Below are 27850 nucleotides of genomic sequence, written 5' to 3'. Positions count from 1 at the left end.
GAGTAGCTGGGACTTCAGATATGTGCCATCAAGCCCAGCTGATATTTTTTGTTTGTTTGTTTGTTTGTTTGTTTTGGTAGAGACAGGGCCTCACAACATTTCCCAGGCTGAGGACTTGTTTCATAAAGGGGACAGCATTGGAACATTTTTTCTCAGACTTTTATGTTTCATAAACCAGAAACATTTCAGTTCAAACTTCTTAGGCCACAGAATTGCCAACTTTTTATCTGGTCAATAAAATGAAAGATGTTAAAAAGCAAAACAAAAATTTAAGAAAAAAATCCAACTACTATTTATTCTCACCATCATTTGAGAAGTAAAAACAACAATATGAAAACAATAGGAAGAAAAAACAAACAGCAGGAAGGCGATAATCCTATAATAAAAGAAGGTCATTTTAGCTTGATGAAAAAATCACTGCATCCTACTTACTTTTCTCATTTTGCTGTGACCAACAAGGGTCAGGGACCAGTGTCTAAGAACCACCACCACTGTGCATAGACTTTGAAGTCATATAGATTTTGCGTTAAAGCCTGACCCTACCAATTTCTACCTCTGAAACCTGGGGCAGGTTACTTAGCTTTTCTCAGCTGTGATTTCCTCATGTATTAGATGAGGATAATAATATCTGACTGACTGTATTCATTTCCTAAGGCTGCTGTAATGAAGTGCCACAAACTGGGTGGCTTAGAACAAGAGAAATGTTTGAATGTTCTGGAGACCAGAAGTCTGAAATCAAGGTGTCATTTTGGCCATGCTGCCTGCAAAGCTGCTTGGGAATTACCTGGTCTAGGCCTCTGTTCTGCCCCCTGGCAGTTCCTTGGTTTGTGGCAGCATAATCCCATCACCACAAGACTTTCTCCCTGTATGCACCTCTGTGCTCAAATTTTGTCTTTTTATAAGAATATCAGCCATATTGAACTAGACTGAAGTAGGGACCTACCATACTCCAGCATGACCTCGTCTTAACTAATAATATCTGCAGCAAATCTATTTCCAAACGAGGTCACATTCTGAGGCACTTGGGGCAAGGACTTCAACACATGAATTTGGGGGTGACACATGTCAACCCATAACATTGACCAACCTGTGGAATTGTTGTAGCAAAGTCATACACAGAATAGGCTGACTGTATTAGAAAATACCTATAAAGCACCAGAAAGGAAAACAAGGGAGGGTTGTTTGTTTTTAAAAAATAACTTATAATTGAGAAATTTATAATGTAGGGACAGTAAGAAATTTGTGGAAGAATATAGAACTAAGAAGTAGTGAATATAAGATTTCGAATATATTCATTTAATAAAAACATATTACATGTAACATTCATTTGATGCATACGTATTATGTTGCAAGCCCTGTTCTCGTGCTGGAGATTCAACCAAGGACAAAGCAGACAAGGCCCCTGGCCTCATAAAGCTTACATTCTAGTTGGGGAGAGGAGCAAAAGTTAATGATATAAATATATACAAAATATTTAACATATACATTTAATATATAATATTTAAGCAGAGATAAGTACTATGAATTTTTTAGAAGTCTAATATGAGGGAGAGATAAATGGAGGAATAGAGGATGCTGTTCTATACAGGATGTCAGAAATCTCCTCCGAGGAGGTGACACTTGAGCAGATGGAATTCTGGCTGCAGTGAAAGGAGCATATCCTAAGTGAAAGGGGAGCTGCTGAAGGGAGCTGAGCAAGGAGTGTTGGTGTCTGAATTTTGTTTTAAAAACATGGCTGGCTGCTGTGTGGAGGAAGGGTGGCAGCAAAGCAAGAATGGAAACAGGGAAACCAGTGAAGAGGTGGTTGCAGAAATCCATGTGAGAAACGATAGCAGTATAGATTAGGGAGATGAGGGTGGAGATGGAAAAAATATTGAGAATACATTTTGAAGACAGAGTGGACAGGATTTGATGATGAATAAAGCATGAGGTCTAAGATAAAAAGGAGAATCAAGAATGACTCCCAGGTTTTTGGCCAGACCAGCTAGGTCAATGATTGTGCCATTTATTTAAATGGTGCCTACTGGGAGTAGAGCAGATTCAGGAGAGGAAACCAAGAGTTTAATTTTGAGCATTTTAAATATGAGAAGCCTGTTATTAAACAATCAAGTAGAGATGCTTAGATGTGGTATGCAGCTGGATATAAGGGTCAAGTTTAGAGCACAGATTGAGACTGGCCATCTACATGTGGTAGCCTTTTATCAACAGATGGCGTTTGAGTCTTCATACCTGATGGCTAGCCTTGGGAGTGAGTATAAATTAAGAAGCCTAATGACGAACTTGGTGACAGTCAAATTTAAAATATCAGAAAGTAGAGACGGGCCCAGCAAAGGAGACTTAGAAGGATACATTAGTGAAGTAGGAGAAAAACCAAGGGGGTCTTGGAAACCAGAGACAATGATTGATTCAAGGAAGTGGTAATTGATTCTGCCAAATGCTGGGAGAGGTTGAATAAACTGAAGACTGTGCCCCGGCCATTGATTTTGTGAGTGACAATGTTGTCATTTACCTTGATAAGAACAATTTTAGTGGGAAGCCTGATTGAAGACCGTAGAGAATGGGATGTGAGGAAGTGAAAACAGACACTAATGTTTTATGTTATCTGTTGCCACAAGTTCTTAGAAGCAGTGGATATGATAGTTAAGAGAACAGGCGCTGCAGTCTTAGACCTCGGCTGTTACTCTGACTGCGCCATCTGCTAGTAAGTTACCTAACCTTTCTAGCCAGAGTCCTCACCTATACAGTAGAGATAATAGTACAGAGCATTTCAAAAAGTTGTTGTCAGAGTTAAATGAGAAATGTGCATCAACTTTTGTCAGCCCATAGTAAGTGCTCAATAAATAGCACCATCACTAAGCAAAATATTGGTATAGCTTCAAGGCTCTACATAGTTCATTATGTCTCAGAGTAATTGTTGGTTGAGGTGGTAATTATGATAGAATATGTATAAAGTTATTATTATCCATGACAACATAACATTATGATTATGCTACAATGTAAAAGTTATAATGAATCATGTATATTAGTTTTTCATGGAATGATGGTGGAATAGCCAGGTAGCAGGGAAAAATGGACAGGGAAGAAATGGCTCCCTAGGGGAGGTAGGTGTAAGGCACTGAGAAGACTTGGAGACTAGACCAATCATTTCAGATAAGACGTGGATAACCCGCTTTAGATGTATAGAAAGTAGCCATTGATCTTGTAGTCGTAGTTATCACCTGTTCTTTGTTTACATCAGACTTTTCTTATCAGTTTAGAAGCACATGTCTTCCTCCACCCCTTACCCCCAATTATGTTTGTCACCTCTGCTCCTGCAGTACCTACTATTAAGTATGGTCATGAAAGAGGACATCTCATCCATGTGTATTCCAGACTCTCTAGTAAGATGCTCAGAGGAAAAACTAAACAAGGAGACAATAGACTGTATGTGAGCAATTTAAGTTGGCCACAGAGTTATTCTCTGGAAACATGGAGCCAAGAAAATCTCTCATGTCTAAACCTGTGAATCCTGCAACATTACAGCATCACCTTGTCCCACAGAGGATTACTTTCTGTGGCTCTCAAGGAATGCTGACTGCATACCTTGAAGATGGCAGTTTATGATAGGGAGAAGCTCATCTGATAGAGACCTCGAAGGGCCAAATACTAGGTTATACTGACTTAGAGCAAGAGTTGGCACTGGAACATTCAGGACAGAGATACCTGTCTTCCTGCTTGGCACACCGTGACTTAGTAGCTCTAAGTGTATAGTTACATACAAAAGTTCATTTTTTCATAAGTTTTGTGGTGGGTGCTTGTTTGAAAAGGGTGAGAAAAGCCAAGTTGGTCTCACAGTGGATAGTAGACATTTTGTAAATATGCTTTCTTGGGCTGATGAATTCATTTGAGTAATGGTGGAAGTAAAACAGAGAGAAGCTAGTGGACTGGACCGGCAGCCCAGCACAGAGCCCTGGGCCCTTCATTCTCTGATAGAAAGCCCATCTCTGGTAGAGAGATATTAGGCGTCTCTAGGGCTTTTTCCCCTTCATTGGCTGGTAGGCTAGAAGACTTCTTAGCACAGTACAATTAACATCTTAAAAGGCAGTTTAGGGAGAAGGTGTGGCAGAAATTCATTTTGTCAAAGGAAATACAGTAGGAATGAGAACCGTTTGGGGGTACATACTATAAACTAGGCACTATATTTTCTTGATGTTCTCCATCTAGTCTTGTGATGTAAGTCTTAATATACCCATTTTACAGATAAAACAATCCATGTTACAGTAAATTAGTGGCAAAACAGGGTTTAAACACAATTCTGTTGAATTCCAAAACTTACGATCTTTTTATCCTTTCTTCCAAAGGCCATAATAAATCAATCAGCTCTCATTGTTCATCTGCCTCTAACAATTTAATGTGAAATACTGCTTGGGATCAGATGATATATATAAGAGTGTGGGCTTTGAAACTAAGTTGCCTGGAGTCCATTAGAGCTCTGCCACCTGACAGATGTGTGATCCTGGATGGATTAGTCAACCTCCTTGAGTCTCAGCCTCCTCTCTGAAATACGTTGCTCATGATAGTACTTACCTCACAGGGACATTTTGACAATTAAATGAGTCGATATATGCTAAGCACTTAGAATACTGCATGGCACCGAGAACATGTTCAATAGATGGTAGCTATTATTGTCCGAAACATGTTTTCCAGTGCTGATACTCGATGAACCTAAAAAGGCTATACTGACCTTGTCGGGGAGGAAACAAAAAGCTCAGGCACTGCTCTCCATGAAGCCTGCCTATTAACGAATTTCAGTCCACACTACTGTCTGTGATTTCCAGTCTTCTCATTTGCTGGGCTTTCATGCTACAGAGGCAGCATGGTAGCATAGAAAGACACTACACTTTGCCATCAGAAGACCTGGGTTTGGGTTCAAGCTTAAATCACACTTTGTGTGACGTGGGCGAGTCACTTTATCTTTCTGGCCAGAGATTCCTTATCTGCACAGTAAGCAGGTTGGACTCCCTAATCTCTAGGACTCCTTGCCTTCCCTAAATTCAGTGAATACCAAAGTCACTTAGCCTCTCTGATCTCTGGTGCTCATCTGTACTGTTGGACTCCTGATACCTTCTCTAGTCACTGAGATACTCAGTGAGAGTGAAAGTGTTTGGTAGACTGTGACAGGCTATGCAAATACAGGAGTTGATCCTCACAGAACTATTATAAGCATTAACCCTGAGTAATACACCTTGCTGTATGTGCTTGGGTGCAGGGGCTTTTTCCACATTTTGTGGTCTTTGCCTACCCCTCACTGAGTTGGGTGGATCCACCTTGACAAGGTATAGGGGAACACGAGCAGAGGATGGGGGTACGGTACTGATGGTGGGAAAGCATCTTATTGGTTAATAGTGGTACATCCCAAACACCAATTACTGTCACTGCTCCTAAGGCTGATATATTTATCAGGATGAGTTATAAGGAAATATATGTACCCAGTGAGCGAGAATGCTGCATGGTCACCCCCTGTGATGTAAAATATGAGAGTCTAGGAGGGGCTGTTTTATAATTCATCAGGTTCCGCTAGTGAGTTCTATCGGAGTCTTAGTTATAAAGGCAAGTGTGGACCGGACAGCAGACAGGAGAACCTGGCACCAAGGAGACGGAGAAGCTGCCTTTGGTGCCTCCTGCCTCCTCCCTGCTTTGTTCCAATAATTTTGTGCTCGGTAAGTTCCCTGGCTTTGCAGCTAATCGTTGTTGTTGAATAAGCTTGGCAAACGTACCCGTAGTTTGGAATATGCACTTGCTGTCAGAAGTGTGTGTCAGTGTTTGGGCTCCTGACAAATTCCACAATTTCCTTTTAACGAGCAAAATAGCTTAAAAGATGAAACAAAACCCGACGAATCAATTATTCACCTTGATCCTTGGAAGGCTGCTTTCTTTGGTTGCTAAAGTTTCTCAGGTTTCATTCTGTCAGTTTCATTTGTTGGGTGAGCTTTGAAAAGAACAAGCCTCTTTGTCACGAAATTGTTTTTCTTAGCTGCCAAAAGAAGGTATGTGCAGGGTGGTTTGTCCATCCCCACCCCCCTAATTCACTCTCCTCAGCGATCGGCAAATCTTGAAACAGACCGTTTGCCTGGTAACCAGCTCCAACCGAGCTGAACCTGTGCAAGGCAAGATTCAAAGTGCAATCTTTTGTCTGAATAGAACTAAGGGGCTGTGAATAATTGGCATTGTGGCGATTATTGTGAAACTCAGTATGGTGGTAGTCCTGCGTTTTGCCGGGATCGGGTCGGAATCCGATGAGATTTGCATTTGGCGTGCCTGTTGATGATGTGGGAGAGGGAGTGAAAGAAAAGACTGGATCGTTATGGAAAGAGCTGTACGATGTATCCGCAGGACAGACAAATGCAGAAGGCATGACTGTTGTGTTTGCATGACCTGTGGCTGGCTGCTTTCTCTAGTTTGATATCCCTGTTAACAATTACCTGAAGCTGCATTTTGGTCTCATCTGGGTGTGCTCCAGGTCCTAGATCCTGGCAGGATGCGTGCTAACTCCTGGTCAGCTAACTATAGGAAGTCATTTGCTCTTCAGAAGGAAAGAGAAGTGAAAGCTGTATCTTCTCGGACTCTCTGCTGTGTTGTTTTTCCTCTGTACAAATCTCATGGAAACCAACAGCTTGACGTACTTTTTTTTGCAAGAGCAGATTTAACTGTGGTGTCATATGGCATATTATATATGGAGAGGAGTAGCAAGGACATTTTTTTCAAGTGTTTCAACTGTGTCTGCCTTGTTGATATTTGCTTTATTTCACTGGCAAGTAGCTACTGTCTTCTGAACCCATAACTGTGTGTCCAAAGTATTTACCTGTACACTGTTATAATTTCTCTTTACATATGGAATCTGTAGATTTGACAAATGTCCTCGTTATCCTCAAAGAAAGCAACTCATTTTAGCATCTCTTTGAAAAAAAAAAACAGTATGCATTTTTTTCATAAAAGATTTAGCTTACTCTTTGCTTTTTTTGCATAAATATTTTGGTTATCGGCACCACCACAGTTCCAATAAAGTTATTTCTCCTTTCTTAGTATACTTTCTGATTATACCAAAAACTTGGCAGATTTGGAATATGGAATATATATTTTTTCAGGAACGCTTTTTTGTGCATGCTTCTTTTGTCCATAAATAGCTTTTCCATATTTTCCATTTCTCTGAATAAGTTCTGCTTAAAGAGCAGAGGAGTGATGTATTGTGGTTGGCACTTAGGGGTGTGTAACCTGAGACTTGGTTTCTAATCCACAAGCAGCTGCCCCACAAGGGGTCTGTAAAATGTCTTCTGTTTGGCTCAAAGCTTCTGGATAGAGCAATAATGATAAAGATAGGAAATTCAGTAGATCATTGCAGATACAAATGAGTATCTGTGTTTGATGATCCAGCCAGCCCATGACATTTTGTAAAGCTTTAGGTCACACAGCTGAAGGGTCCTAAAAGTGTTAATGTATCTTGATGCCAAGAACAATGTAGTTGTAAAGTACCTTTGAGCTGCACTGTACATTAAATTTTTGAAAATTACGTGCCAGACTCCACGGTTTATTTTGAAGCAGTATCTGGGTTTTGATTCAGTGTGGTTTTATGGAGAAATAAACCTATGTACCAATCTCAACAAACTGAGTTTCTTCTCATATGGTGGTGGTTTTTCCATCTTCTCCACCCACCCATGATGAGCTCTATTTATAGCAACAAAAGAAAATTTAGTCTGAGTTACTCCCAATTAAATTTACAGCAAGACAAATATAAACTGTGACAGGAGCTCTCTTACAGGGCACGTACACACAAAACCATGTCTCTCAAAACAGGATTAAAAGCTAAAGAAGCAAATGTTAACTTTGCCTACGTGACACATATAATTTCCTTTGAGAGGGTAGGGAAGGTGGCAAAAAGGACAAGTTTAAAGGAGTTGTTCAAAGACCTGGCTCAGCAAGGTGGAAATGGAAAGGGCAGGGGTTTTGTGTCCCCGACCAAGTATTATTGTCTGTCCCTCACACTCTTTATCTGTAAAATGGAGAAGGGGTAAGTTAGGAGAATTAAACTAAATTGATGATGTAGGTAAAGCAAATAGCACAAAGCTACGTCCAGTGAAAGGCAGTCATTATTGTAAATTGTGTTTTGTAGAATATATTAACTCATTTTGATAGATGTTGATTTTGAAAGAAATTTGCATGGTAAACAGGAAGATTATACAATTTTTCTAATTAACAAGATATACTTCTTATAACTAGATTTTTTATTTTTGTTTTTATTTTGGAAACCTAGTAAATACAGGGTTATTACCTTTCTGTTCACTTTTAACGAATTCTTCAAATAGCATTCAAAGTCCTTACATAATTATTTAAAGAAGACATTTCATTTCAAATAGAGAACATGGAAATAAACTGATGCCAAATAATATAGTTTTCTACATTGTTTGCCAAATAACAACTAGGCCATAATTCCAGCCCTGACATTGCATTAAAATACCTGACAATACTAATAAATACCATTTATGATGTCCCAGGCACTGTGCTAAAGGTTTTACATGCATTTTCTTATTTAATCCTCATCACTGTCCTACCAGGTAGATCCTATTTTGCTTCCCATTATCAAATGAGGAACCAAGATTAAAGAAAATTTTGTTTAAATATACTACTAATGTAAATTGACATACAGCAGTGCTAGGATTTAAGCCCACGCCTGTCTGATTCCAGGATCTACACTGTGACCAACATGTTGGAAGTATCCAATAGGGTTTGCCCAGCTCTTCACAGTTTCATTTTGGGATCTTGGCCCCATATCTGCTTTGATTCCTCTCCTCATATGTTTAATCCCTATCAGAGTTTAGGAAATATTTTTAAAATGAAATTGGGGATGTATTGCTCTCACTTTTGGTCTATGCCAGTTAAGATCACATTTTCCTGAGCCGTCTCTCCTAATCTTACCAAAGTATAAAATTTAGTATAAAAAACGAAACATAGAAAGGTGGTTAATCTACCAAATTCAAGGCAAGCTCTGAAAGTTACCCTAAATTAGTACCACCTTTTGAACTGAGCAAACTTCTCCGTTTCTCTGGCTTTAGAGGAGACTGTTGGCCTAAGAGGATGGGCTCCCTTCTGGATCACATTCAGGGCAAACAAGACCCCAGAATTTTTCCCTCAAACGATCCTAAGCTCACTTTCAATAGCTGTATGATGTGCCTCCCCAACCACCTGCCCCCGAGTCTGAGGAGAAACCAAGAGGCTTCTGTTTACATGAGGGTAGGAAGTAGGGCAAGGGATGGGATGCTGTTGATTACTGCTTGCACTCATGAGCTATGAAAGGCCTTTTGTCGTGCAGGAAGAAACTATGAACAAGAAGAAGAGCTAGCCCAGGACTGGGGGCCTGTTTGTCTTCTTGTTCTGGGTCACAAAAATATGAGTCAGCCCTACCTTGAGTTACAGGATATTTACTTATATTTCAGAGTAGTAAACTAAAATTCCAGTGGCTTGGTTTTGTAGGGCTTTTGTCTGTTTTTCCTTTTGACTTTTTTCCCCCATTAACCAAAAAGAAATCATTTAAAGAAGAAAGTGGTTAAAGCTATGAAGATCTCAGCTTCAAGGGAAGACGTTGGCTTTTCTTTTTTTTATTTTTATTTTTTAATTTTTTTTATTGCATTTTAGGTTTTGGGGTACATGTGAAGAACATGCAAGATTGTTGCATAGGTACATACGTGGCAGTGTGATTTGCTGCCTTCCTCCCCTTCACCTATATGTGGCATTTCTCCCCATGCTATCTCTCCCCAACTCCCCAACCCCCTGCTGTCCCTCCCCTATTTCCCCCCAACAGACCCCAGTGTGTAGTGCCCCCCTACCCATGTCCATGTGTTCCCATTGTTCAACACCCGCCTATGAGTGAGAACATGCGGTGTTTGATTTTGTGTTCTTGTGTCAGTTTGCTGAGAATGATGGTTTCCAGGTTCATCCATGTCCCTACAAAGGACCTGAACTCATCGTTTTTGATGGCTGCATAATATTCCATGGTGTATATGTGCCACATTTTCCCTGTCCAGTCTATCATCGATAGGCATTTGGGTTGGTTCCAGGTCTTTGCTATTGTCAACTGTGCTGCTATGAACATTCGTGTGCGTGTGTCCTTATAGTAAAACGATTTATAATCCTTTGGATATATACCCAGTAATGGGATTGCTGGGTCAAATGGAATTTCTATTTCTAGGTCCTTCAGGAATCGCCACACTGTCTTCCACAATGGTTGAACTAATTTACACTCCCACCAACAGTGTAAAAGTGTTCCTATTTCTCCACATCCTCTCCAGCATCTGTTGTCTCCAGATTTTTTAATGATCGCCATTCTAACTGGTGTGAGATGGTATCTCAAGACATTGGCTTTTCTAGTTCAGAGGCATAGTCTTATTTTGGAAAACAATTTTAGGATTAGCTGGATTAAAACTGTCTGCCATTTGTCTTTTAGGGCACTTGAAAACAGTCGCTTGGAGAGACCCTGGCTAATTTCAGGTGTTGTTTTCTTATCTCTAGTTTGAAATTGCAATTGTTACACTTGGGGCTAAGGACTAATAGAAGGCTGCCTGAAGGATCCAAGTGGAAGTCTCCGTCACAGGGGAGGTTTCTTCTGCAGGAAGAGTCAAGTCAAAGCAGAGATGGCTATCAATGGCTTTATGTGGCCTTATGCCATTACTACAGCCCCTTCTGTCTAATGTACCACTCTCCCAATAGTTTGTGTCTTATGTCATATAGGAGACAAAGACCCTCCTTAGGAGAATTAACAGCCAGGAGTTATAAGCAACAAATCTTTGTAATTGTTAAGAACTTTGAGGTTTTGGGAATTTTGTTTTTGTTTTTTAATGTTGTAAAAGCTATTATGCAATTAACATGAGTAATTTTTGCTTTTATTTTTGTTTCTTTTAGTCTTATTTTCACAAAGCAGTTTCTAGGTGGAAAGGCACAATGCGTTGTTGGAAGTATTCCCTACTACTAGATTTTGCAACCTTGCTTTACTTAGCTATAAAACAGGTATAGCAATTTCTGTCTCACAAGGCAGTTGGGAAGATGTAAATGAGATAAATTTATTTCCCAGTATTAGCTATGCTCTTATCCATATGAAAGTATCTGGCGCAGTAAATACTTAAAACATAGTATGCCTACATTAAGTATTTACCCAATCTGAAAACACAGCAGTTAAATTTATGACTCTGTGAAGACTAATAGGTGCCATATTTATTTTGCCTAGAAGAGTTGGTAGTAGGGATGGTGCAGAAAACAAAAGCAAAACAAAGCATGCCTCTGCGGTAGTATCTCCATTTTATTTTCACTTTCCTTTTTTATGTTTTATCATTTGAACTTTTGTAATAAACATGAATCATTCATATAATTATGAGAAAAGGGAAAACACACTTTTAGGAAATTGAATTGGGGAGGAAATAGCTATTAGTAAGTTGTGAGCATCTAACTCTGAAAGAGTCAAGTCAAATATTTTTTTTTAAATGCAAAATACTTGGGAAAACCATGTGTTTTGGTCAGAATGATCCAGATTAGCTTGCTTTGTGTAGTTGTTTTCAAGTTCATTTGTCTACTATTAATTTATTAAGCATAGACTATGTGCCAAGTGCTCTGCTGGGTGATGAGACTACAAAGATGAAGTATGTGAATCTTTTAACTCAAGGAGTTTATAATCTAAGAGACATGGATAAACGAGCTCATAGTTCCGAGTGTGATTCCTGCTCAGCCATGACAGTAGCAAATCAGCCTGCTTTCCATCGCAAGTAGCAGAAACCATCACCCAAACTGACTTACTGAATAAAAGGAAGGTATACTCATGTTGGTGATTGTAATTAAAAGTACAGCAGTAAAGTCAGCTTCAAGATGTCTGATCCTGTAGCTCACAGTGTTGTCAAGAAATCCATTTTGGTCCTGCTACACCGCCTGTCTTTGTGTTAGCTTTATGCCAAGACTAATTGCCCTCATGGCCCCAGGACAGTTGCCAGTGGGTTCTGGACAACTTGTTTTCATAGTCACATCTGGCTAGAAAGAGATCCTGGCAATGATCCCTGGAATTCACTTTGAAGAGACTGACTTAAATCCACCCATGAACATGAGACCAAATCTCCAGCCCCATCTAAAGCTTAGACAGAATAAAGACAGTCTCCCTAGGACGTCTCCCCAGGACATTATGAGTCCTTAACTGAAATTTGGCAGTAGATGCTGTTAGGATGGGATGGTAGTGGGGAAGGATGCTGAAAAAGTGTGGATGTACAAATGTCTACTAGAGTTAGTACATAAAATAATGGAATGAAGGCCAAGCATATGATGGTGCATGTCCTTAAACTGGCTTCCAGGAAGAGTAGGAGTCTGCTCTGGGAGAAGAAAGAAGAAAAGGCTTTGAGGCGGAAAAAAATGCTCTTTGCAGTCACAAAAGCTAATGAAGTAATTGTTCAACTCTCTGCCTATCTTTACATTGGCACTATTGCAAAAATCACAAGACAGCCAGAAACCATGTGCTCAGTAGACTAACAAATAGAAAACCTAAAGTATCAGTCACACCAAAACTTGCCGTTGAATAATGACCATTGAGTTCTAAGCTAAACCACAATCAAATGTTCTGATTATTTACATTGTGGATGCAGATTGGGAATCGATCGATGTGAACTTTAAAATTTATGTCACCAGGCTCAAGAATTAGAGTATTTTGAACAAAATCATCATCATCGTCTTCTTCTTCTCCTTTTTCGTTTCTGATTAAACCTTCTCAGAGAAGATTAATGACTTACACAATGCCTCAAGTTTATTTGGATTTTGATACCATGATGTTTGTGATGCTAAAAAATGTGATAAGACAACTAAGGGCACATTTTGATACATGTGTTTGCTAATTGTATGGTGTCTATCACTTTGGGAATGAGACATAACAGAGTAAAATATTTGTTAACAAAATTTTAGTGCTTCAAAGAAAAATAAGACTTAACTCTGGTTTCTGTATAATTCCAAGCTTATATAATTTATAAGTTCTTAAGCATTTGGCAAAACTCATCATTTCTTTCTACTGAGGAAGTAGACTATTTCATTAAGATTGTACTTAACAGGCTTGGTAATAGTTTTCCATTAAAATTCCTGACTCCAAATTTAATTAACTACATTTTGAATTGTTTTTCCAGTTTTGCAGCATAGAAACGGAAGGGACAAGACTATAATTTATTTTCTGTCAGAAGCGTGCGTGCTCATACAGTTCACAATTTTCTGGCATCCAAATGCAATGATAAAACATTTTTTTTTTTCAGTCATGAAACTTGTCTTGGTGCTGTCAGTCTACCTACCTGGTGGATATGCTCCTAAATATTCATTTGTCTATCTAGCTTCTTTCCAGAGAACAGACAATAATAGCAATAAACAGAATCAAAGTATATTTCCTCTTGCCATTTGCTTCTGGTGTAGCAAATCTGTTCAGAAAACCTGCATCTGGGCGTAGGTAAGTAGTCCCAGCCCAGCTGTGTCAGTGAGGAGGCTGAGACTTCTGTTTTAACTCAGAAAACATCCTTGAGTCAGAGAAGGGTACAGTGATCAGGTAGAAAATGCTTCCCAGGGCACTGGCTACTGCCTCTTCAGATTATACAGCTCTTCAGTGCCAAGGAAGAAGCAATTAAAAATAGTGGAAGGGTGACAGATAATGTTTATTTAAAAGCACACATGTCGCCGGGCGCAGTGGCTCACGCCTGTAATCCCTGCACTTTGGGAGACTGAGGCGGGTGGATCATGAAGTCAAGAGATCGAAACCATCCTGGCCAACATGGTGAAATCCCGTCGCTACTAAAAATACAAAAATTAGCTGGGCGTGGTGGTGCGTGCCTGTAGTCCCAGCTACTCTGGAGACTGAGGCAGGAGAATCGCTTGAACCTAGGAGGCAGAGGTTACAGTGAGCCGAGATTGCGCCACTGCACTCCAGCCTGGTGACAGAGCTAGATTCCATCTTAAAAAAAAAAAAAAGCACATATGTCATATAAGCATTAAAAGGTGCCATTATCCCATGGCATAACTTCACTTCCCCATAGCACAAACCAGATAAAATCTATGTCTTGTTTTGTGGCTTCCTTGTACAAACAGAGAAACTGTTCCTTGGATGAATTTCTTACCTCATCAGTAAGTGTATTGAGTTCCTGACAATGGGGAACGCCAAAGAAGTATCAAAGATGCCACCATTAATACTCTGGCTGCAGGCAGTGCTTTTGCTTCTTAAAATATTGAAATATATTTTTGTTAGTAAATAGCTTCTACCCTGGGCCCTCTGAGTGCTCCTTTGCCAGCTGCTTCAAGCTGGAACCCCTGAATCCCTTCCCTAGGACGCTCACACATCTCTACCATTGAGCAACTAAAGCATTAATACCTGGCACAGCTAGTTGCAAATATTTTGACATCACTTCTATGTAACACTCATCTTATTTTTAAAGAACTTATGGCTACAATTACGAAGAATAACATTTAGACACAGAAACAATGTGTAACTAAGTGTTAAGATGTTTAAGACAGCCCTATATGATTTTTTTAAAGCGGCAAAGGAGATATTATTTGCGGTTGTCTGGAAAGACAGGTGAGGGATTTGGATAGGACAGAGGTAAAGGAGTAAACGACAATGGCAGAGTGTAGAATTGTTAAAATTCATTTATTTAATTATAACAACATTCTCCATTTGTTTACTGCTGCTGTGTGCAAGGCACTTGATACATGTTATCTCATTTACTTCTTACAGTAGCACTATGAAAATAGAGGAGAAAATGAGGCTTGGTCACACAGTTAGAAAGTGCCAGGACAGCACATGTGATACCCACCATTTCCCACAACGTGCAAGACACTGTATTAGGTGCTGGCATGGTGAATATGAAGACGTATCTTTCTACTTGTATGGGCCAATAGCAAACCCAAGGAAATATTGACAGCCTCTTAATTGAAGCAAAAGTGCTAATAGGCCTTCCACAATCAAGAAATCAAGAACGCCATTTAAAAATATCACAGGCTAATACATTATTGTCTTGCTTGCTTCAGTTGCCCCACTAGCAACATAAAGAGTAAAATGTAAGCCATAGGGCACTAAATTCATTATAATTTGATTATCTGATCTTCCAATATAAGTCTTCTCGTGACCTTTTCATAACATAGGACATTATAAAAAGCAATAAAACACACAGACAAAATGCTTAGCCTGTTGACAAAGTGTTGCTTTCCATCCTTTAAATGGAAACTGAAAGAACAAACCTATTCATTAATGATTCCATGGCAATTCAGCTTTTTTTAAAAACTCTCCTCTCTAATTATGCCTTGCACAACAATGAGGATATGTTTGTCATGACTAAAAATTATATGGAAAAATATGTTTTTAGGCCAGAATATAGGCATTGCCTCATTTCTTACTAAAATACCTCACAGTGAGTTTCTTGAAGGCAGGGATTTGATTTCATTCATCCCCGTATGCCTAGCATCTCACATGATGTCTCAGTGCAAACACACCAAACATACTGGTTGATAAATGCCAGCTGATATATCCTTCAAGGGAGGATGGAGACAACATGAGACATAAATGGTGGGGAAGAATTTCTGAAGCTGAGCTTGAAGATGATACAGGAATTTACTAGATATATAGAGAAGAGTGTTGTTAGGAGTACATTGAGCAATGTTTCCAAAATAAGTAAGTATGCTCACAGAGTTTGCATGTGTAAGAAAATCAAGGAAAGCCTCGTTGCTTCTACATTTTTTTCTCCGGGTGTTCCATTTCTCTAGATTTCTTTCCTTACTCTCCTCCCCTTTATTTGTCTTACCCTCCACTCTTTCTTTAAAACTCAGGCTTCTTCAATAAATAATGGATAAAGAAAAAAGAGACATAGGGTAAACACATAAAAGTAACAAATTGTAAGCAATGAACATTTGTGTATTTCAATTCAAACAAACATAAATGATAAAACAAGTCATGACATTGATGGGTCAATTGGAGATTTGGACATCGATTATATATGTGGTAACAAGTTACTGGTAATATTTGAGATGTGGTAATTGTATTGTGCTTATATTGGAAACAAGCACCCTTATCTTTAGAGCTACTCACTGACATATGCATGGATAAAATTATTTGCCTCAAAATAATACAGGAGAGGGAAAGTGAATAGGGCTATAGATGAAACAAAAAATAAACAAGCATTGCTTATTGATTGATTGATTGTCTTCCTGAAAGATGTTTCTCTTCCTTTCCTCTCCACCAGTTGGGCCTTTCTTGCTGTATCTCAAATACTCCAGGCTTATATCTGTAACTATATGTATCTTATTATAATTACCTGTTTATGTGGATCTTATCACCAGAGGGAGCTCATTAGTTAAGGACAGATTTTTCTTTGTCCTTCCATTGACTGCTCATAGGAGTGGCTCAGTAGTGTTGGATAGAAGGATGAAAAGATAAATGGATGGATATAGACTTCCAAGTTTCACATCAGGATGTGTGATTCAAGCAGTGTGGGTTCCCCTTGATTTCCCCTACATTCGTCTAATTCTTAAGAAACAAATATCAATTTAAGTTCTATATACTGAACATCATTTGCTCATATTAGAAAGCTGCAAAGGCAGCAGTCTAATTGAAACTAGATAATACACACATTTTCATTTAATACTAATAGAATACCATGTTTCAGGGCCATGTTCTTAATTAGCCTTCCAAGTAGCTGGAACTACTGGCACGTGCCACCACACTCTGCTAATTTTCTGTATTTTTAGTAGAAATGGGGTTTCACTGTGTTAGCCAGGAAGGCCTCAATCTCCTGACCTCGTGATCTACCTACCTTGGCCTCCCACAGTGCTGGGATTACAGGCGTGAGCCACCACGCCCGGTGAACCATCTTTCCCTCTTAAATCGATAGCTCTTCCTTTGGCTTGCCCTAATGAGAAACTCCATAATTGCAAGTGTTTGTTCTTTCATTTATTGAGTTATCTAGAAAGTATTCATTTAGTGCCTACCTTATGGTTAGCACTAGTCTGGGTGCAGAGAAAACATGATAGCTTTTGATATGTGTTTGGTCTTAAATTTTTTCCTTTGTTTTTCAAGGTTGGAAATGTTCTCTGTTCCTCTTTATTTTAGGGCATAAATACCCTTGTGGGGCCTTTAAAATGGGGTCAAAACATAGCAATCAACATGAAAATAGTTAAACTTGAAAATCATAGGCCATTATATTAAGGGTACAAATTATGCTTGGTTTTTAATTAAGTGGACCTAAGTTTGAAAGGCCAAGGGATCATTCTGTTTATAAGTGGGTTGTATTCTTTTGTGAGCCTTAATTGTGTATTGTATATCTACAATATATGTATACATTGGCATAGAAATGTACATGTACACAGACATACATACATCTATATATGTATTCATAAAGATGGAGTACACCTGTGAGACACAGCAGCATAGAATGTTTCTTTATACACTTTTCGGCAGAAACATACTCAGCACTGATTTGCTTCTATATGTGGCCTTCTGAGTTGAAAAGTTATTGCTAGAGGCGAGAATATTATTTTGCAGTAAATTAATAGGAATGAGTAATTTGAATGAGTGTGAGTAAGGAGGAGGGGTTCATGAGGAGAATGACCAGGTCTGTTTTGCCCACTACTATATTCCTAGGACCTAACATAACACTCTTGCCTGGCACACAGTAGTTGGGGTTCAGTGAATAAACGAATCAATTAATGTAAGCTCAGGACTGGGAAAATATTCTAATACAGCATTTTGATGGTATAATACAGCATTTTGATGGGCCAGGAAGTTCTTTGGTCATGGAATAAAGAAGAAACTTTTGCTGCCTGGAGATTTCATTAAACTCAGCAAACATGTATTGCCTTCTAAGTTTTACCAGGGACTAGCGATTTGGTGCTGAGCGAGTAACTGTTCCTGAGCTTTAGAAACTCACAGTCTAGCATAAAGACCTATGTATAAACATGTATGTGTGGGGGGGTGAATATACATATACATATATATATTATATATATGTATATATATACGCACACACATATATATACATGTAGTTTTTCTTTTATTATAATTTAAATTACAATAATAGTGTATGAGTACAATTATATTAGTGTTTAAAAAGTACAGAGGTAACCCAGAGGAAGGAGTGATTACCTCTACTTAGGAGGGCTAGGAAAAACTTTTCTGAATGTCTCTGCAGTATTTTAAATAACCAAGGCTATCCGAGGTAGAACGAGCAGCCTATACAAAAGTACGGAGACATGAAACAGCATGATGTGTCCTCAGACTGATAGTTTTTTGTTCCTAAGCTATAAAATGTGTTGTCTGTGCAGAGAAGAGTGATAGGTGAGGCTGGAAAGGAAGAATCAAAAATAGATTTTCTTGGCAAATTGACAACTGGCTATTTTTAAGCATCAGTCTGAAAGACCTCCATTCTACCTTGTTTCTACGTAAATCTGACCCTGCTTCAATACCCAGCACATCTGTGATGCCAGACAGCCATTTCTTCCATCAACGTCAGCTTAAGCGCCATCATTTTGTTTTGTTTTTTTATTTCATTTCCCTAGGAAATTGTAAAGTGACTGGCAGCCAGGAGACCATCATTTCCCTCTTCCTTTAATTTCTGCATATGATTAGTAGCAGAATCTAGACCAACTAGAAGGAAGTTAGCCACCTCTGGAGAGAACATCACTAATTTCCCTAGCATGGCTTTCTGAATTGAAAAAGAGTTTGAACAAGTTGGCTGCATTTTCAGACCACCTACCATGCTCAGACCTTTATATTCAGGTAATGAGTATTTGTGAAGCTCACATGAAATGCCTCCTTTAAGACTAAAAAACCAAAGTTCAATCCAAACCTTGAAATTGACAGAAATAAAAACAGAATTGTTTACAAGCGAATGAGAAAATCTATTTACATCATGCCAGCTTCATATTTACCACCCTCCAGCAATGCGTGTCAATCTGAATGTCATATCCTTAGATAGCTATAGCAAGTGTAGGTAGGACAAAGTTTGCATATCACCGTTAAATGGTAATAAGTCCATTTCAAAGGGCAAATGAATGAAAAATGCACTTGAAAACTCATTGGATACACTAAGAAAAGGTTATCTAAACTTCATTGTAGACAGAAGACAAAAGCATATTTTAAGAAATTATTTCTTAAAATCTCCTTTATTCCTATTTTAATATATTTCATTGTCTTGGCTTATGTCTATGAATACATGCAACTTTAATTATTCAAAGGCAAACATGCCTAAGGTAAGATAAAGGGGTGACCATACATCCCAGTTTGCCTGGGCCAGTTCCAGTGTATGCCTGGGTTTAGAAGATCACACACTGTAGGCAAATGGGGCTGGAATGAGAGTATGGTGTTAAGATCTGTTGGAGAGGGAATGAAAGGGACTTCGTTCTTTCTCTGTATTTAGAGGTTGGATGAGAACTAGCAAAGAAGGTCAAAGACCAGGCTTTGAATTGTGCCCCCTTCACTTACCAGTGATGTGACTTTGGGCAAGTCATGGGTCCGCTCTTGGGTATCATTTCTTTTCAGCTCATGGTGGAGTCTTGTGTTCAGCACAGGGGTCATTTTATTAGATAGTTATAATTAAGCTGTTTCTAGAGGTAACCATATAGGGAACAGAAGTCTGGAAATCTTATTAGATAAAATGAGTTAAAGCAGTGGTCCCCAACCTTTTTGGCACCAGGAACTGGTTTCGTGGAAAACGATTTTTCCACAAACAGGGTGGGTAAGGGGAATGATTTTGGGATTAAACTGTTCCATCTCAGATCATCAGTCATCAGGCATTAGTTAAAGTCTCACAAGAAGCAGCAACCTAGATCCCTCGCATGTGTAGTTCACAATAGGCTTTGCATTCCTGTAAGAATCTAATGCAAATACTGGTCTGACAGGAGGTGTAGCTTAGGCAGCAATGCTCACTCACCCACTGCTCACCTCCTGCTGTGTGGCCCAGTTCCCAGCAGGCCATGGACAGGTACCAGTCTGCGACTGGGGTTAGGGACCTCTGAGTTAAACAAACCATGGCTGCCTAGCTTCAAGGGATAAGAACAACAAATACAATAACATTCAAATACAAGAGAGCCTTTAAGGAGATAAAGGATTATAAATATATTTTATAACGCAGAGGGCAGAAGTAGATAAGGTCGGGGGGGGACATTAAAAGATTTCAGTTCTGTATAAAAAACTATTGAATAATGAGATCTATCTAGCAAAAATGGAAGGAGCTAATCTTGAAAATAATATTAGTGAAGACACGAAGAAGAGAACTTGATATTCATGTTTGTAAAAACTCACAGGGGAGGTAGTGGGTCAAGTTGGAGAGGGCCTGAGAAAAATCCCCGTGGAATGTGATAATCCTTTACTTATCTTCTAATTCCTAGGCACCTTTGTATATGTCACGTCTTTGTCTTTTTGACTCCTAACCTCTATAGCTGACAGAGAACTCCATTCTCATGCTCCTATCGTAATTCATTCCCCCTTGTCTAAAAAGTATCTCCAGAATCTCCAAAGTGGTGGTAGAAATTATTCATTTTCTCTTAGGCAAATTGCCTAGTGGTTGAGAAGGGGCATATCTGATCTGCCTTTCTTTTCTCTAGGACACATGGAATGGTTTGAATATTTATTATTGTAGTTAAAGCAACATTTAAAAAGAAAATGGTAAGCTCTATAGTCGAAATTCTCTCTGATCTCTCTTCCTTTGAGCTTGCTTAACCCCTAAATCACAATATTTGTTGAATCCCCCACGTCATCTGGTGGAGAGGGAGTACCTAAGAGAGAATCTAATCTTTAGAAAGTGTAACCCCCATTTGTACTCTGCATTGCTCTATGCTGTGGCGCTGTGTTGTACTTTACCGTTTGCTGGTTTAACTCTTATAGCGTAACGTAAAGCCCTTATGACCAGATGCTGTGCCTTACTCACTTTCGTATCCCCATCGCCTAGCAAAAGAAGGCAACCCACGCGTGGTTGAAGAATAAAAGACAGCCCATCTCTACTCTCCTAGAATTAGTCTACCAGCTTCTTCTATGCAAGATTCCCCCTCACTCCCCAGTTCCATTTTACAGTAGCTTGGTACCTCTTTCTAAGGCTTCTTCAGTCTTCTCTTTTTCAGGCTGAGTGCCAGTCATCTCTTACAGGCACGCACTTCATTTTTCCACACATCTAAGGTTTCAAGGCATTCTATTTATTTCTTTCTTCCCTAACAATACTTTAATATTAGTTGATTAATCAAGTGCTAGATTCCTATTTATTGAGCACTTGCTATAGTTAAGCACTCTGCTAGATACTGAGGAATTTTCAGCCATGCAAAAAACATGGTCTCTATCCTCATACTCCAGTTGAGTCTTACTCATAACATCTTCCAGGACTCAGTTAAATGCTAAGTAAATGTTAGTGCTGGCTTGCTGAGCTTTCAGAAGAGGACCTTTCCAGACTGAGAGACTTGGAATCTTTACAAAGCACATAGACTTCAGTTAGCTTTTCAAAAGTAAGGTGAATCTGGATCGTAAGTTAGGCACGCTGACGTTTTAAGGAAGGATGATGTACTCTTTAACCTTATGCTTCTTAACTCAACAAATATTCATTGAGCATGTGCTGTGTGCCAAGCACCAAGCTAGAGACCAGTACTGTGAGTTTTCTGAAGTCAAGTGTGATTGGTTTTCCCTCATTTAACTCTAAACCATCTATGACCTCATTCATTCCTGTAGCTTTAACTACTACCTCCCAGTGTACAAGAGCCACCCAGCTCTACCTGTCCACCCCCAGATTCTCCCAGTAAGTCTAATCTTGGCTCTCATTTAAAAAAAAAGTGAGGTGTGACAATTCTGCACTACCCACTCTGTGCCAGCCATTCCCACTCCCCTCCACCCAAAGGTATCAGACACCATGAAGCTTACAAAATAGGCAGACACTGAATTCCTTGCAACTACATAACCTCTCTTATAAAATTCTGAGTATGGAAAACATGCTTTTAAGTATTCTTCCACATCACTGCTGCCTCTTTGGGACTGGAGAGCCTTGTTGGCTGATGTGGACCAGCCTGCAGGAAGACAGCCTATGTGTCAGCAGACGCTTGGTGTTAATGAAGACAATATATTTTCATTCACTGAATCTATAACATGAGCTAGATGTTATGCTAGATGTTTTCTGTCTACCATAGTTTATCCTTATAGTAAGCTCTGTAAGAGAACTCTCACCTTCACCATTATATAAAGGAAAAAACTGAAGTCAGAGAAACAGCTTGCCCAAGATTTCAGATCTGGTAAGTAGAAGGAATCAGGATGAAAACCCAGATTGGTTTGGTTCCAAATGTGATGCTCTTTTTAATATAGTACAATTAAGGCAGATTAATAGTTTTCAGTGCCTCAATCTTATTTGGAATGTAGGGATGGATTCTTATTTCTACCTGTTTGAGAATCACGATGCCCTTGACAACCGAAGCTTCCAAGGACAATCAACAGCCTTATGTCAGTACCTAGGAACCTATGAGGTATTCTTACTATGCTGAATTATAGGAGGGATCCAGGCATTAAGGTTAATAGTATTGCCAACCCACAGATGTCTTATGGCATGGGTGACCCCTGAGTCAGAGCATACAATCTGCAAATGAATGGCCAAGCAAAACCAGTGAACTTTCATTCGTTTGTTCACTCAGTTAACACTTGGCAAGCTTCTACTATGTGCCACACACACATTATATCTGCAGGGACACTACAGATACAATGTATGTTTTTAACAGGGTGTCTTGCCAGGCTTAATAATAAACAGCTTGTCTTGGGAATTAATGTTCTTTGCTTCTGTATAGAGAGGTTTTCAGCTGCAATGGTGCTCTGGCAGGAGGAACAGTGAAAACAACTCTTGACCTCTAAGATAAGATTTTGACAGCAACCTAGTATGTTATACCCAGTGAGAGCAGTCCCTGAATGGAAAAAGCAAAAAGCACATTGGCAGTTAGACAGTCCAGGGCTCTACTCTGAGATCTGACATTTAATACTTTGCTGTTTAATCTTAAATTATTTTATCTCTAGGAGCCTCAATTCCACAACTGCAAAGCAGGGATAATAATGCCCACTGAATGAATTGTTTACTCAATTGTTTAACATATATTTATTGAACATTAAATCAGTCAAGAAAATAGCACCTTTATTATTTTAAGAAGAAAGCAACATAATTCAGGGTAATTATGTGTTTAGAAATTGTTTGAAGAGAGATGGGGGCAGCTACCACCAGATCAGGTAAACTCAGGAAGCCATTTCCTGAGCCACGGTTTCTTGCAGCCCTGAAGCTAGAGACCAGCAGTGGACTGTGGAGTCTGAGAAACCTGTGAGATACTGGAGCAGTGCTGACAGCCGCAAAATCCTGTGATCCTGTGCCAGTCTGCTACTTCCCTTTAACATCCTGGAACTTAGGAAAGTTACTCTGGTTGAGAGAATCTAAACTGCAATTCTACTGACAAAAGGTTCTGAGCATACAGTTCTCAGGCTTCCCACTCTTGTGATACAGTGGGAAGCATGGGGGTGGCAGAGTTAAGGAACAGTGCAGAGGACCAGTAGCAAGAGGCAGAACAAGCACCTCCTATGTGCCAGGAACGGTTCTGAGAGTACAGGGATAAATAGAGGAGACAAACATTCTCCTCATGTGACTCACATTTAATTGTGGGAGATTACGTGAGTTAATGTATTGATACACTCCACAGAGCCAGAAATGTAGCAGATTCCTTAGAAGTAATTGTTCCCTTCTTTAAAGTTCTATATTGGCCCAAGAGAATATAACATTTTGCCTCTTCTTCGTGAGATTTCTGACAAGGTAGATAATTCTGAGATTAGAGAGGGAAGAGCTGGGGTCATGTCTTTAGGGCCAGATAGTGAGATTTCATTACAGTGCTTGCTTTTTGCAGATAGAGCCACTTTCAATCTGTATTGACTCTGTAAGTCATTTGGACCAGCCTCAAAATGTATATTCTTTCCATAGATAATTCAGGCCATCTTTGAGTCTGGGGTGAAAGCTATTTTGAGCACTGCAGATGCCCTTGTCCTTATTCCAAGCCATGGGCTACAGTGGGTAGACATGAACTTTAGAGTCAAACAAATCTCGCTGTCCTTTTAGAGTCATAAGTAGCAAAGTACTTTCTGCTGCTGTTTCCTTCCCAAAAACATTGGTATTTAATGTAGACCATTTTTGAAGATGTTTTTCCTTTTTTTTTTTAAGTCAACATAATGAAATTTTTCAATAGATGTGTATATTAACTCACTCCAAGTATATTAAAACACAAATGTCCTATAGAGATACAAACATTGCCTCTTCACAGTAGGCATGAGGCTGAGAAACAAACATGTCAGTACATGTGTTAATGTTGTCATGTACATGAATGATTCATTTACTCTGTCCTGATGCTTTGCCAGTCACCTTCATATCAGCCCCCAATGGGAGGTCACTATGTCTTGATCTCTGTCTTGAGTCAGAAGTGTAAGGTGTAGCTGATTTACTTAATCCCAGCATTGAAGCAGCCCTGCAGTGCCCTTCAGAGGCTGGGGTAAAAGCTGTCTTGAGCACTGCAGTTGCCCTTGTCCTTATCCAAGCCGTGGGTCACAGCAGATGGAAATGAGCTTTGTTTGGCGTCATACAAATCTGGCTCTCCTATTAGAGTCGTAAGGGGCAAAGTACTTTCTTTCTGCTGCTGTTTTCCAACCAAAAAAAAAAAAATTGATATTATAAAATCTAACTTATTGTAGTATCATGAGGATTAAATGAGATAAAATATATATTATCTGACCCATAGTAGGTGTTCCACAAATGTTAATTTCTTTACCCACTAATAATATATATTGTTCTAGATATTTCCTTTGTTGTCATTTCCATTTATTTTTTATTTTATCTGAAAAATGATAGTAACAGTAGATGCTTACAGTCTTTTACGTGGGCATACTATGGATAGTTTGTCTCCATAACAACAATATAAGTAGTTATTATGAATAGTTATTTGAATAATTATGTTCTCATCTAATAGATCCTGAATTTAAGCACGTGAGAGGTTGAATAACTTATCCCAGGTCATTGCACTAACTGAGAGTTATAGGTGGAATGGAAATGGAAATGCTCTTACCCCAGAGCCAGCACATCCTCCACAGCACAGGTTGTCTCCCACCAACCTCGTGTAAAGCAGAAGAAGTGATATATTTGGTGATTGAATTTTCTGTTACTACACACAGAGCAAAGGGCATCATGCTGATTGGAATCTTAAAGACACATCTTTGTTGTAAAGTAATATCAGTCTGCAGGGTGGTTGTTCACAAAACTTAGCATCATCTCCAACACCAAGCAGGTGCCTGATATAGGATTGTGGATATTACTATTATGGGGCAGTCATATGAAGGAGTGTATGTATAGAGAGAGATGGGAGAAGGGAAACAGGGAGGGAGACCAAGCTGGGAGGAGGGAGAGAGGTCAAATAGCACAAATTTACCACCTTTCTGTTTATCTTTCTATCAGTAGCCTCCGTTTGTACCTCAGGTCTTTCTCCCTTGTCAATACCGCCTTGATAATTTTTATGTACATTACCTTAAATGTTAGTATGTGACTTTATCTACAGTCACATGAGCAGTGTTACCAAGGTGAAGTATTATGTCACATGTGCTTCTGGTAGAAAATGGCTGTAGGTAAGTGTCCTAAACATTGTTAAAGAAACATGGGACCATCTATGAAAATATATGTGCACATTACCCCTGGAGGTAGCAGCTACTGGACTCTGGCCGATAGTGGCCATGCAGGAAGGGGGTTCAGTGGCATCAAACTTTTCACTTTTTGGGTAGTCACCAATATGGATTTTGTTGTAAAATTTTTAATTTTTAAATGTTAACCCTTGATTCGTATTTCTGAAAACACTGTGAAATAAAGGGAAACATAATTGTAGATCACATATGATTGGCAGTCTGCTGATTTATGACCTCTTTCATAGCATCTCTGTCACAGATCTGAACCATGTTGTTACGTGTTATTGTTTCTGTGCGTTCTTTCCACTGGGCTAAGAGCTCCTAAGAGCTAGGTTACATCTTGTTTTTCAAAAATAAGAGACACAGTAGATGCTCAAAAAAAAACTACACTTTTGCTTTTGCACACTTTCTTTTTCTAAAAGTATGACCCTCTTTTTGCCCACCAGAACAATCTTTTTGTGTCTTAGTCTTCTTAGCTATACAACATTTATTCATAAATAATATACAATATTTATCTGTAAAGTTTTAGTCATCAGAAGTCACAATGCTTGAGCAGACATTCCAGTCTGGGACAGAACCTCCAATTCAGGATTCAGCAAATAATGGCATTGAGATAGGCACTCTGAGGGCCACAAAAGAATGACATGATCCCTTAAACACTTTATAATCAGATGGGCTATATTTTAGAAACAATTACATAACAATACAATTTAGTATAAGATCAATACAATATAATACAATACAGTTTAGTATGGGATCACATATGCAAATGGGAATTCAGGAAGGTGTGTTCCTGTAATGTGTGGATTCAGGGACAGGCTCTGGAGCCAGACTGTCTCCTACCAAATCCCAGCTCAGCTGCTTATTTTATTTAGCCTTTCTGCTTTCCAGCTTCCTTGTCTATATCATGACGGTAATCCCTATCCCACAGGGTTGCACGCAAAGAAAGACAGAGCCGCATTGACATGCCAGACTGGAAGATTAAGATTGTAAGAAAAATCCAAACCTATTGGCCTGCCAGGCGAGTAGCCCTGTAGCACCTGGGGGAAATAATCACCCAAATCAGAGATTCAGGAGTAGAGTAAAGAAGGGTAAAGGAGTAAGCAAAAGGAGATGGAGTACAATTGTATGCTTTATGTATGAACAGAGAAGATTATTTGGACTACTGCAGATCCTCTAGTTTGGGTATGGTCCAAGGATGCGCTCTCTCTCTCTCTTTTTCTCTGTTTTATTAAGTATTAACTAATCCCTGTGTGCCTCAGTTTCTTCATTTGTAAAATGGGATAATAGTACCTACTTTATACACTTATTAAATGAGTGAACACAGGTAAAGTTCTTAGAACAGTTGATGACAAAAGTAAATGCTTAAAACGTGTTGGCCATTAGAATGACTGTTATCCCGCAATCATTCCTGTGTTCCTTATGTGTATCATAAACTATGACAGGCACTGAGATATGGAAGTGCAGAGTTTTATGGGCAGCCACGGCAATAAAAGACAGGAGGTGAGAGTCCCATATCTGGACAGGAGAACTTGGTTTCAGATCTGGGATTCTTCGTTGTGTTTCCACCTATGTAACCTGGAGCAAGTGTCTACTTCTGTAAACTGGGTGTCGCTAATACACACCACTGGATTGTTGGGAGAACAGCTGAGACAAACTGCTATGTATGGCATTCAGGATAGCTCCTGGGACACTGTAAATGCTCGACACTCGAAAGAGTGAGGAAAACACTAGAGAAGTAGTAAAACTTCTTTAAGTTGCTTAAAATGCAGAAAACTGAAGAGTGTATGCAATTCCAGGGCTTTCCAAAAGATAAGCTATTCTTCCAAGTTCTTTGTTATATTTCTCAAGCAGTGTTTTCAAGTAGAGCAAATTATGAATAGGAAGGTGGGTCATGCTGGGCAAAAGTGAATTTTACTAAGCTAAAAGCACTTATTGTTTCAGGCATGCAAATTCATTGCAAATCAAATGGAAGTCAAATGGTGTCAGTTACAACCGCAAAATACACTTTAGCTACTAAGAATAACTGTTTATTATCATTATCATTCTGTGAAGCTAAGAACAGACTTAACCTTTGATCTCTTTGCTGACAGTTGGATATAATTAACATAATTATGGTTGGTT

The 27850-nt window shown here is 39.2% G+C and overlaps 1 protein-coding gene across 33 annotated transcripts in view; it reads left to right on the top strand.

The window, feature by feature from the left end:
• Positions 1 to 27850, top strand: part of DLG2 (discs large MAGUK scaffold protein 2) — a 2157409-nt gene that overhangs the window by 1937702 nt on the left and 191857 nt on the right. For 4 of the 33 annotated variants that reach the window (XM_012469560.2, XM_064365368.1, XM_064365367.1 and 1 more), the window contains exon 1: positions 5442 to 5699. The exons of the other annotated variants lie outside the window; for them this stretch is intronic. The gene's annotated coding sequence lies outside the window, so the exon portion shown is untranslated. Of the gene's footprint in view, positions 1 to 5441; positions 5700 to 27850 lie in introns of those variants that run through there. 33 annotated transcript variants of the gene reach the window in all.

The sequence above is a fragment of the Aotus nancymaae genome, unplaced genomic scaffold, assembly GCF_030222135.1.
Source record: "Aotus nancymaae isolate 86718 unplaced genomic scaffold, 86718_ANA_hifiasm-v0.15.2.pri h1tg000059l, whole genome shotgun sequence".
NCBI lineage: Eukaryota > Metazoa > Chordata > Mammalia > Primates > Aotidae > Aotus > Aotus nancymaae.
This window is presented reverse-complemented; position numbering and strand designations above follow the sequence as displayed.